General features: G+C 36.6%; 2 protein-coding genes across 3 annotated transcripts in view; one reads left to right on the forward strand and one right to left on the reverse strand.

The window, feature by feature from the left end:
• LOC150106217 (uncharacterized) overlaps positions 1-12115 on the forward strand; it is a 212374-nt gene that overhangs the window by 171348 nt on the left and 28911 nt on the right. The window lies entirely within an intron of this gene.
• LOC150106218 (glycine receptor subunit alpha-2-like) overlaps positions 1-12115 on the reverse strand; it is a 321484-nt gene that overhangs the window by 1875 nt on the left and 307494 nt on the right. The window lies entirely within an intron of this gene.

The raw sequence follows: 12115 nt of genomic DNA on the forward strand, positions 1-12115 counted from the left end.
TTTTTATAGATGCTTCCATATTTTCATGATGGAAGTACATATACATTACAATAAATTAAAGATGCCAAGAAATTATACTCTTGGTTTCATCCTTTATCCAAGTGATGCAAACAAAGTCTGCATGTGAAGTAACTTCATGAATGGGCCTTGTACATAGAGGCTGACTTCATATCACTTTCCTTAGTATCCCATATTGCAAGGCACATATCCTTATGGTTGGCTTACACTTGGATAAAAGATGAAATCAAGAATATGATATCTTGTCATCTTTACTTTATAGTACAACCAAGTGATAAAACTTTCAACATTATCTCTAATCCAGAGTATTTTAGTAATAAGGTGTTCTAACTTTTGACTACTTATATATATGGGAAATATGACTTCAACCTTGGTACCTCTTCTGGGTCTTGATCCAACTGACGAGACCTCAATAAAGGCTTGAAACTAGTCTGGGTAGTGGCCCTCTCCACAATGCATAATGTTATACATGTCTGTAAGGATATGTGCCTTGCATTATGGGATACTAAGGCAAGTGATGTAAAAGTCATTAGCCTCTAATGTATATCGTGAAGTTACTTCACGTGCAAACTTTGTTTGCTTACACTTGGATAAAGGATGAAACCGAGAATATAATTTCTTGGCATCTTTAATTTATACACATTACAGAAATTATATTTTTATTATTCATATTTTATCTTTATATATAAGCAAACAAAAGTTCATATGCAAAGCATTTTCATGATTAGCTTTATGAAAACAGGTATAGATTTTTTCCATAATGTAAAGCACTATACATATGTCCTAAGAGGTGTAAATTATACTTGGCAAGAAATTTTATTTCTTGCCAAGTATCCAAGTATCCGTTTTCCTTTTGTTTGTTAAATATATTTTACTGGATGACATCCTTTATCCAAGTGTAAGCAAAGAAAGTTTGCATATGTATATAGAGGTTGATAAATTCACATCATTTACCTTAGTATTAATGCACAATACAAGGGAAACTTCCCTTTGGAAGTGCATTATGCTATGCATTAAGGGAGGATCACTGCCTTTGAAGTCTCATTAAAGGTTGAGACTAGTCCGAGTTTCATCGCTATATAATTATATTTAATTAATATTGGAATTAAGCTTAGTTTGTTGCATTTCTGAATAAGAATGCCAAGCTTGTTGGCTGTATAATCGAGTAAAATCCTTAAGAAGAAATATGATAGGAATTGTGTGAATAAATGGATCTCTTATGATGAGTCTTCTGAATCCATGGAGATATCTGTATTATAATAATTCTTTGTTATAGAGGAACAAAAAGTAGTAGTATTTTAGTATTATATAAATTTCTGTTATGTGGTTATCCATATGTGGGCCTCTGTAGCTTAGTCGGTATAGATGAAGCCCTTTGGTCAGAAAGACCTGGGTTCAGTTCTCGTCCAAGATGTGATGAACCTTTTTTTTATCTGTCTTTTGCCGAAAGGTGAGTTAACTGGTCTCATATATGGAGTAGGAGATTTATTTCACGTGGAAACTGTGATTTTTCATTCCCGCCCGTGAACACACATTGGGAGGCATAGGGTTAACTACCTTATCCTGGAGTTAATTACCTTATTCTGTTTTGTTATGAAGTGCAACTGATCAGCTGCTCATAATAAATTTAGTTTAATCATTTATCCAAGTGTAAGCAAACAAAGTTTGCACCTGAAGTATCTTCAGGACTGAGGCAACTCGTGGGAAAGGTGGAACAAGCTCTCATCACTTATCTTAGTATCTCCCATAATGCAAAGCACATCTCCTTGCAGACGTATAATGCTATGCATTAAGGGAAGGGAAGGGGCCACTACCCAGACTGGTTTTGACCTTTATTGAGGTCTCATCAGTGGGAGCCAGACCCAGAGCTGGTGATACTAAGGTGGAAGTAATGGAGAATTCATATTTACCTATACGAGTTTCTAAAAGGCATCTCACCTTATTATTAAACCACTCTAGATTTAGAGAAAGATTGAAGTTTTTTCCTACTTGGTTAGACTATAATAAATTTAGTTTAATCCTTTATCCAATTGTAAGATTTTATCCAAGATTGCATCTGAAGTATCTTCAGGACTGAGGTGACTTGTGGTAAAGGTGGACCAAGCTCTCATCACTTATCTTAGTATCTCCCATAATGCAAAGCACATCTCCTTGCAGACATGTATAATGATATGCATTAAGGGAAGGGTTACTACCCAGACTAGTTTCGACTTTTATTGAGGTCACTTGGATAAAGGATTAAACTAAATTTATTATAATCTAAACAAGTAGGAAAAAACTTCCATCTTTCTCTAAATCCTGAATAGTTTAATAATAAGGTGAGACACCTTTTGGCAACTCGTATAGGTAAATATGACTTCTCCATTCTTAGTATCATCACCTCTGGCTCCCACTGATGAGACCTCGATAAAGGTCGAAACCGGTCTGGGTGGTGGCCCTTCCCTTAATGCTTAGCATTATACATGTCTGCAAGGAGATGTGCTTTGCATTATGGGAGATACTAAGACAAGTGATGATAGCTTGGTTCCTTTACCACGAGTTGCCTCAGTCTTGAAGATACTTCAGGCGCAAAGTTTGTTTGCTTACATTTGGATAAAGGATTAAACTAAATTTATTATAGTCTAACCAAGTGAAAAAAAACTTCCAACATCCATGATCAACTGCTCTTATTTCATACTGTTAAGAAATTATTCTATAAATAAATATGATTTAAAATAATAGTTTTGCTCCTCTATAACAAAGAATTATTATTATGCAGGAATCCATGGAGTCAGTTCTCATCATGGGAGATCCATTCATTCACACAATACCTATCATACTTCTCGTTAAACTCATTTGCTGATGAAGCACCCGCAACTCATTCCATCCAATCACCACCCTCCGAGCAAAAAACCTCTAACACTCTCGCAAACCGTACTCTTACAATTCACTGGTGAGCTTGTTCTTTCTCTCTTCTTGCCATGTACCGAAATCATTTAAATCGATCCTATAAAACCCCTTTAATAACTTAAATGGTTCTATCGTGTCTCCTCTTTCATGCCTATCAGCTAATTTTTGAAAGCTACAGACTGTCAATCTAATCTCATAAGAAGCATTCCACAGACCTGCCACAATCTTTGTTTCAACTCTCCTCTGGGTCCTCTCCACAACTTCATCGCCACCATGGAATTAAGGGGATCTAGATGTGGCTTTATTAAAGCCTTATATAGGGGAACAATAATCTCTATCCCTGCTTGTGTGTTCTTTAACAACCATCTGCTGTGCTGTTTGCCTTTGCAGTATGCCCTCTAAACTTCAACTCCCTGGCCTCATCACCTTCATTTACCATTGCTCTTCCCAGTTTAGCATCATCAGCAAACAATATTTCCTGTCAAGTTATTTCCCATATCATTGTTTATATAAAATAAACAATGTTGTTTATATAAAATAAACAACAGAGGACCCAGTACTGAACCCTCTGACCCACCACTGGTCACTTGCCTTCTCATGAACTCAACTCTTTCATAAATCACTCTGATGTCTATCAGCCACCCTCTAATCCAAATCACCAGATTCATCCATCCCCATTTACTTCAATTTATGCAACAAAGTTCTCTGTTAAATCTTGTGAGATGCCTTTACAAATTCCACCAGTATCACTGGATAGCTATTTTCCTTATCTAACTCTGTTGTCACCTGATTATAAAAATAAGCAAATTACTAAGGCAAGACCTATCCTTCATAAAACCATGGTCCCTTATAGAGGATCATATTCCCTTCCATCCAGTCCTGAATTCTGTCTTTCATCCATTTCTCCAATACCTTAATCACCACTTCTGTCTTGGAGCCTCCTTTATACAATGGGACTATTTTGCCCTCTTTCCACTTCATTGGCACCTTTACACTACTGAGGCTTAAATTAAACATCTTGATCAGAGGACCTGATAATTTCCTTTCACATTCTTGTAATACATGGGCCAATATACCACCTAATCCCATGGTGTTCATATTAAAATTCTGCAATATTTTAAGCACCTCCATTCTCATCAATTCAATGTCATCACCTAGATGCTACACTCCTGCAAAATGCTCACTCAATAATTCAACTATCTGGTTTGGTTCTGTTATCTTCCAACCATCAGCACTTTTTCAAGTCATCCTTCCATAGTCATTCCTCTTTTTATTTGCTACATAGCAAAATAACTCCTTAGGGTTTCTTTTGGCCTCATCAGCTAGCTTTCTTTCATAATTAATTTTGCCTTCCATATCATACCGGTCACCCTTCTTGCCTGAGTCTAATATATTGCTCATGGGCATGCTGATCACCTGTTTCTTTATAATCCCTCTGCAATCTTTTCTTTGTGTGCAACTCCTGCTTAATGAAGCTATTCATCTATTTAGCTCCTACCTGATTTACCTTCTGATTCGAGGTCTACATTCAGATACTGCTTTCTTTGACCACCTCCCATGCACCAACATCTCTCCCCTCCAAATTCTTACAGCATTGCACTGCTGAAAGCTGTGTTCTCAGCTTGTCATAATTACCTGCTTAGTAGTTCCACATATATCACTTCTTAACAGAAAATTCTGCATGTCTGGCAATCTTCCAAATCAATGCTAAATGATCACTTTCTCCAATCGGAGGCAGCTAGATTGATTAGTGTTAAATTTTCTAGCAGTCTTGAACCTCATGTCTCCTCCATTATATGTTACCGCAAGTAATTATCTCTCAGCAGTTGTATAAATTCCATTTCCTTCCCTGCCTGTGACCATTCCTCCTCCCAATCTATGTTCCCATAGATTGGGAGTAGGAATTGAAAGGGGTTGAAATCCCACACAATAATTATTCAACCTGTACTCATCATACTAATTTGCAAGTGATGTTATCTATATTCTTCTGTATATCCCCATGGATTATAGCAGCAGCCAATTACATTTTAGTCCTACTAGTCTCTATCTCATACCAGATAGCCTCAAATGAACTGTTCTCTGAATTCCTGTTCCCCTGATGTACTTTTACTCTTTTTGACTTTAACTCCTCTGCTATCATTTGCCATACTTTGCCAAAAGTTATAAGCATTAGTGAGACATGGTTGACCAAGGATGATAATGGCCATAGGAATAAAATGCAAGGGTGTAGTGTCTTCAGAGAGGACAGAAGGAACAGTATCAGGGAAGGAGTTTTGCTAATGATAGCCAAAGGAATTAAAGTTGTTAGTTGTTAAAGTTGTTGTTAGGACTTCAAGTCCTAACAACAACACTACCTTAGCACATAAGTTCTAAATTCTTAGACATTGTACAAATTAAATACAGAGAAAAACATATTCACATATTTTTTTCAACTCTTCCATATGCTGAGGACTGACTAAATTGGGATATGCATCACTGGGTGATGACCAACCCGCAAGACTGAAAGAAAGATACTTTCCAACATTTGTTCTTCCTGCTCCTAAGATCTCACAAGGTATTGCCATGCATATTCAAACTCATTTGAAGAGATGAATAAAGTAGAGAGAAGATATAGGGTGCTTAACATTTGTCACACACATGTATCTGTTCCCCCTGTTTCGAAAAATAAATAATCACTAAATTTTGCAAGAATGATGGTGATGCATACTGTTCAGTAGCGTATAAAAATACTAAGCAAGATTTTCAGTGAAACAATTTATATGTCAAAACTTCAATTAACCTGAAGCTTTGCATGTGATTTTTTAAAATTTTTATTATAAAAGAAAATAAACGGGCAATGAAAGGGCTTAACAGTGATTATTATTAGAAAAGGGAACAAATCAGTCTGATTTTAAATTTTCAGGACATGTAGGTGGGAAAGGCTGAGAGTGAATATGAAAAAACTTGTAAAAAAAAAAAAAATCAGATTTCAATCAAAAGTAATTAAAGTCTGTTAGTTACATGGTTGTGTGTTTTGGCCAGTTTGGATGTTTGTGAAATGAAAAATTGAGATCCCAGGAGAATCTTGGGACTGGCTAAATCACTTTAATTGAAAAGCCATTATAAAGGTTCCCTTTGCGGTAACAAAGGGAACCTTTATAATGGCTAATGTGATAATCGTCTTTTCAAACAAAGACCATTATCACTGCTGAACAAGTTCACAATGTATGAAGGACCACACCCTACATGATATGTCTATGTTAGAGCAGAGCACAGCACAGCATATATAAATTGGGAATCAACAACCATAACTAATAGTGGATAGCATGATGAAGTGTTAAGGCTTCTTCCTAGAAAATAGAGGCATGGTTTCAGAACTTGAATGATAATGGAACTGCAGTGTAGAAAGACAGCAAATGGTTGTAAATATCCTTTTTAATTAAAATCAACATGCATCATCAAAAATACAACCACTGTTAAATGTCCAACAGATGATAAGAATCTGATGAGCAGACTAAATATTGCTATCTGGAAGGTACGAAGCCTTTCCCAAGTTGGTAAATTAAATTTCTGAAATCAGAAATTTAATGCTTATCATCTCTATAATCTTTCATTCTCATTCATCATCATCCCATGACCCCATTTCTCTTGAAAATAATGTAGAATGTCATTAAGTTAACTTCTTTACCAAGTGTAAACTCACCATTAACAAATAACCAATATGGAGTCTAACACTCTCAATTCATAGCAGATCCATTTGCTAGTGTCACCCATCTTTGGACATAAGCTGTGGAAAGGCTTGTAGTCACTCAAGGCATACGTGAATTTCAACCTCAGATCTAAGAAACTTACTTATTCTAGTCATTCACTGTGTCAAGGTGTGTGGTTTCTTTTCTTCGAGTTTTCTCTCCTGTACTAGAATAACCCAGGTCCTTATCCGTTCACCCACACTTGTCCTCCTGTACATAAATGGCCTTGCACTGATCTCAAATCCTAATCATAGCTCTGGTGATAATAGTATATTTGACAAACACTGTAATGTGCACTCATTAGAAGCATAAAGATCTTCTGCTGCCAATGCCTTAAATACCAATCTTTTTGACAATTTCAATGTGGTGAGGTTGGTTGATCAGGGATTTATTGGTGCAAGGAAGCAAAGGTCATACTGCACCAAGCCAAAGGTTACAGAAGTACTCAAGAGTAGTAAAGAGATAAATTAGTGAATATCATGTTAGGTACAAAAAAAAAGTAGATTTTAAAAAAATTAGCAAACCAATATAAACAGAATATATATAATCAAATGTGAATGTATTAAATTCTTTAAATTTTAAATCCTTCAAATTAATTCTTGAAAAAAAAAAAAGCCAGAAACTTCATGCAATTTAACTGAGTCTGATAAGATCTGCCTAAGCATTGAAAGTTTATTTTTCACTTGGTTAGAGTATAATAAATTTAGTTTAATCCTTTATCCAAGTGTGAGCAAACAAAGTTTGCAATTGAAAGTATCCTCAGGACTGGGGTAAGGTGGTACAACACCAGGGCACTCCTTGCAAAGGTGGAGCAAGCTACCAACACTCCTCTCTCAGTGTCTCCCATAATGCAAAACACATCTCCTTGCGGATATGTCTAATGTTATGCATTAAGGGAAGGGCCACAACCCAGACTAGTTTCGACCTTTATTGAGGTCTCTTCAGTGGGAGCCAGGCCCAAGTGGGGATACCAGGCAGAAGCATTAGCAGGTCATCTCTACCTATAGGAGTTGCCAAAGGTAACTGGGGTAAGGTGTTGTACCACCTTACCCCAGTCCTGAAGATACTTTCAGGCGCAAAATTTGTCTGCTCACACTTGGATAAAGGATTAAACTAAATTTATTATACTCTAACCAAGTGCAAAATAAACTTTCGACATCTTTCTCTAAATCCAGAGTAATTTATTAAAAAAAGGGTGGCACAAAATTTGGCAACTCCTATAGGTAGAGATGACCTGCTAATGCTTCTGCCTGGTATCTCCACTTGGACCTGGCTCCCACTGAAGAGACCTCAATAAAGGTCGAAACTAGTCTGGGTTGTGGCCCTTCCCTTAATGCATAACATTAGACATATCTGCAAGGAGATGTGTTTTGCATTATGGGAGATACTGAGATAGGACTCTTGGTAGCTTGCTCCACCTTTGCAAGGAGTGCCCTGGTGTTGTACCACCTTACCCCAGTCCTGAAGATATTTTCAGGCGCAAACTTTGTTTGCTCACACTTGGATAAAGGATTAAACTAAATTTATTATACTGCCTAAGCGTATATGGCTCATGGCTCAGCGAATGTAGTAAAAATTCATTTTTTTCTCAACTGAAGTGTAGGTGGGGGCACTCCACAAGAACATAATGAATGGTGCGATCATGTTGTTCATACGTAGGTGGGTTGTCAGCCCTCAGTAAATAAATATGAATGCATAAGATGATTATGACCAATGTGGAGAGAAACTTCCTTTCTTCTGTTTCTGGACTGACTTCACTTATGCTTATATCTCATGCAATTTATCTATGAATGCATAAGATGATTATGACCAATGTGGAGAGAAACTTCCTTTCTTCTGTTTCTAGACTGACTTCACTTATGCTTATATCTCATGCAATTTATCTGTCAGCACTTCCTGCTAGGATGACTGCCTCTGATCTTATAAACTTGTGGCACACTGTCAAATGCCTTTGCTAAATCCAAGAAAATGGCAGTATATGCCTTTCCCTCATCAACTGCTCTTGTAACTTTTTTATAAAAGGCTAGCATATTACTAAAACAAGAGAGCCCCCTTAACAAATCCATGTTGACTCTCACAGATAACATTACCCTCATCTGCTCAATGCTGTATACAGTCCCTCACTAATTTCTCCAAGATCTTAATGCTACTGATGACACACAAACTGGCCTATAATTAGACACTTCCAGTCTACTACCGCCCTTATGCAATGAAACTATCTTACCTTCCTTCCATTCCCTGAGCACCTTTCCTGTAGCCAGACTTTCATTGAAAAGCCAGGTCAAAGGAGCTGTCAGTTTCTTAGCACATTCTCTCATGGTGAAATACCATCCAGTCCCACAGCTTTATTGACAAGTAGAATAGTCAGTATTTGGAACATCTGCTGCTGCACCTCTAAACCTGCTCTATCCCTATAGTATTAAAATTTACTCCTCCAGGATTGGCCACATAGCTAAAAAAATTCCCTAGGATTTTCTTTGGATCTTAAGGCCAATCTCTACTCATATTCTAGTTTTGCCTTCCTTACCACACTAGTCACTCTCCTGGCTGTCTTATATTCTTCATGCATCTGCTCTTCACCTGTCTCCTTATATCTCTTCCATGGTCACTCTTTTCTCACATGCAGTTCCTGTTTAATATTGTTTGTCATTCACTTTACACCAAATTGTGTCCTCTTCTTCATTTGTGGTATACAACTTACTATTGCTGCTAACAAATATTCTTTCACAATTTCCCACACACTAATGATATCCCGGCCTTCCAATTCCTCCCTCCATGAAACTTTCCCAAGTTGACGTCTAAGACTATTATAATCACCTGCCTTATAATTCCACGTACGTTCCCGTCTCTTTGATACTCCTGCATGTCTATTCATTTTCCAATTCAAAACTATATGGTCACTCTCTCCAACTGGTGGGAGAGATGTCATCTCAGTTATTATCAACTCTTCTGATGCTATAACCAAATCCAAAACCTCGAACCTCTTGTTCCCTCTATTACATGTTGCCTAAGACATTTGTCCCTCAAGAATTCTAGAAATTCCATTCCCTTATTGCTACATGCATCTTCCTCTCCCCAATTTATACTGCTGTAGTTAAAATCTCCCATAACAATCATTCTTCTTGCACTTGCCAAACTCAACTATCTAAACATCTGATCCCCATCCTCTGTACTCCTGGGTCTGTAGCAACACCCCACTAAATATCCTGTCTTGCCCATCTCCACCTCACACCATATGCTTTCAAAATCATTAGTGTCACTGCCTTCCAAAGCCTCCACTCTTAGAGGACATAAGTCGCCACTTATCATAAGCAGTACTTCACCACCACTCTTTCCCTTCCTATCCTGCCAAAAATGCTGTACCCTGCTACTTCTATTCCTGTTATTATATCCTCTTCTGTCAACCACGTCTCAGTGATCCCAATAATCTTTGGCCAGACTGATGCTATCAGCACCACCAGTTCCTCTCCTTTATTACTTTGAGAGAATGTAAACATTATCTCAAAGATGAGTCCCAAAAATTGGCTTCTGTTGTTACTGGAATAGCATTTTGTCCCATTCTTAACTCAAAAGAGAGAAAACAAATGTCAATTAGATCTTAAAATGACTCTTTTTCAGTGAGAGGTGCAGCACCATGTCCTTCCAGTTCTCTCTGTTGGTGGCTTTCCTTTTTGTTTCTGCATAGCCATATGATCCCGTCCATGGTCTCATATAGCTTCAAACCATGTCCTTTGTTTTTACCTCTTGATCCTTTTCATATAATTTTTCCTTCTAAAACTGTTAGTATCCTCTGTCCTGGTGAATCTCTCAGTTGATATCCTGCCAATCTCATCTTTCTCTGGATCATTTCCTGTAACAAAGATTTCTGTGTTCTCATTTTCTGTAGGACATCTGTATTTGTTATGTAATTTATCCATGTGATTTTCAGAGCTCTCCTATAGCACAACATTTCAAAGCCATTATCTGTTGTCTTACTCTCTTCTTGAATACCCAGGTCTCACTTCCATATGCGAAAACTGGCCACATATGGAAGTGAAAACATATTTGCTCAGAACTTCTGAGCAAATATGTTATAAAATATGTTTATAAAAATAAAGTTCTTATTTTTATTTCTTTATCTTGCTTTCCATCTGCAGTAAAGTAGGTGCCTAAATATTTGTATTCTGCTGTATGTTCAATTTTCATATTGTTTATGAATATTTCTGGCTCGGATCTTTTTTATCACTGTCTCACTACAGATATTAATTAAATTTGTTGAAAGGATACAACCTTGCCTAAGTGCTCTTTTTATTTTCACTTTAGAAGTCTCAGAGTTAAACAGCTACATTTTTTGTTTGGTGTAAATCATTTTTATAATCTTAAGTACATGTTCTTCTATGTCTAATTTATCTAATATATTGAACAATTTATTATGTTTTTCCTGGTCGAAGGCCTTCTGAAAGTCTATGAAGCTTATGTAAATGTTCCTATTTCTTTCAAGGGATCTTTCTATTAGTATTTTTAGTTCCAGGGTAGCCTTAATGGTTCCCATTCCTCTTCTGTAGCTTTCTGTTGTTCACTCAATTTACCGATTAAGGCTCTTCGGTTTCTTTGTTAACAATGGTTAAAATAATTTTAGATGCATGGGATGTTAGGCTCACAGTTCTGTAATCCTTGCAAATTTGTTCATTATTTTTGTTTGAAATGGGTATGCAGATGTTGTAAAAACTTCAGTAATTCTATTGTTTTATAGAATTACCTGAATTAACTATAGAAATTACCTGAATGAATTCCTCTAAATAGTTGTTATTAGAGCCAGTCAAAGCTTTCAGCAGCTCAGCCGAGATATTATCACACCCAGGGGATTTATTATTAGGAAGATTCGTAATTATGTGTTGTATTTCCTGTCTTGTTGGTAGAATGGTATCTCTTGCTACGTTTAACCTAAGGTGTCGTGAATCATCTATCATGTTACTATTATCATCATCATAGAGATCTGATAAGTACTCCACCCATCTTCCATTTATCTTTTCCTTATCAATGATTATGTTCCCATCTTTGTCTTGATGTTATTAGACTGTGTACATTTTGCTTTTCCATTAAGTTCTTTCACTTTCAGGAATGCTTCTCTGGTTTCGTTCCTATTTTGTAATTCTATCTCGATGCACTCTGCCTATTTATCCAGTTTTCTTTCAATCTCCTGGATAACTGTTTGATTCTTTTATCCAATGTTTTATATCTTAATCTTTCTTCTTCATTTGCTCCTCTTTTCCACATTCTTCTTTCATCGATAAGGTTGATTACATCTTGTGTTATCCATGGATTTTTCTTTCTTTATTAATGTTTATTGATATGGTTTTTAGTAGATGTTATGATAACTGCTTGTAGTTGATTCCACTAAGAGGGTTCATTTTCATTTTGCAACTGTGCAAACAGCAGTTCTGAAACATTTTCATTAAATTTTGATTTTACTATTGGATTTTGTACCATCTGCAGATCCC

This window comes from Typopeltis vanoorti, chromosome 5 (assembly GCF_054136105.1).
Source record: "Typopeltis vanoorti isolate ZY-2024b chromosome 5, IOZ_Tvanoo_1.0, whole genome shotgun sequence".
Classification (NCBI taxonomy): Eukaryota; Metazoa; Arthropoda; class Arachnida; order Uropygi; family Thelyphonidae; genus Typopeltis; species Typopeltis vanoorti.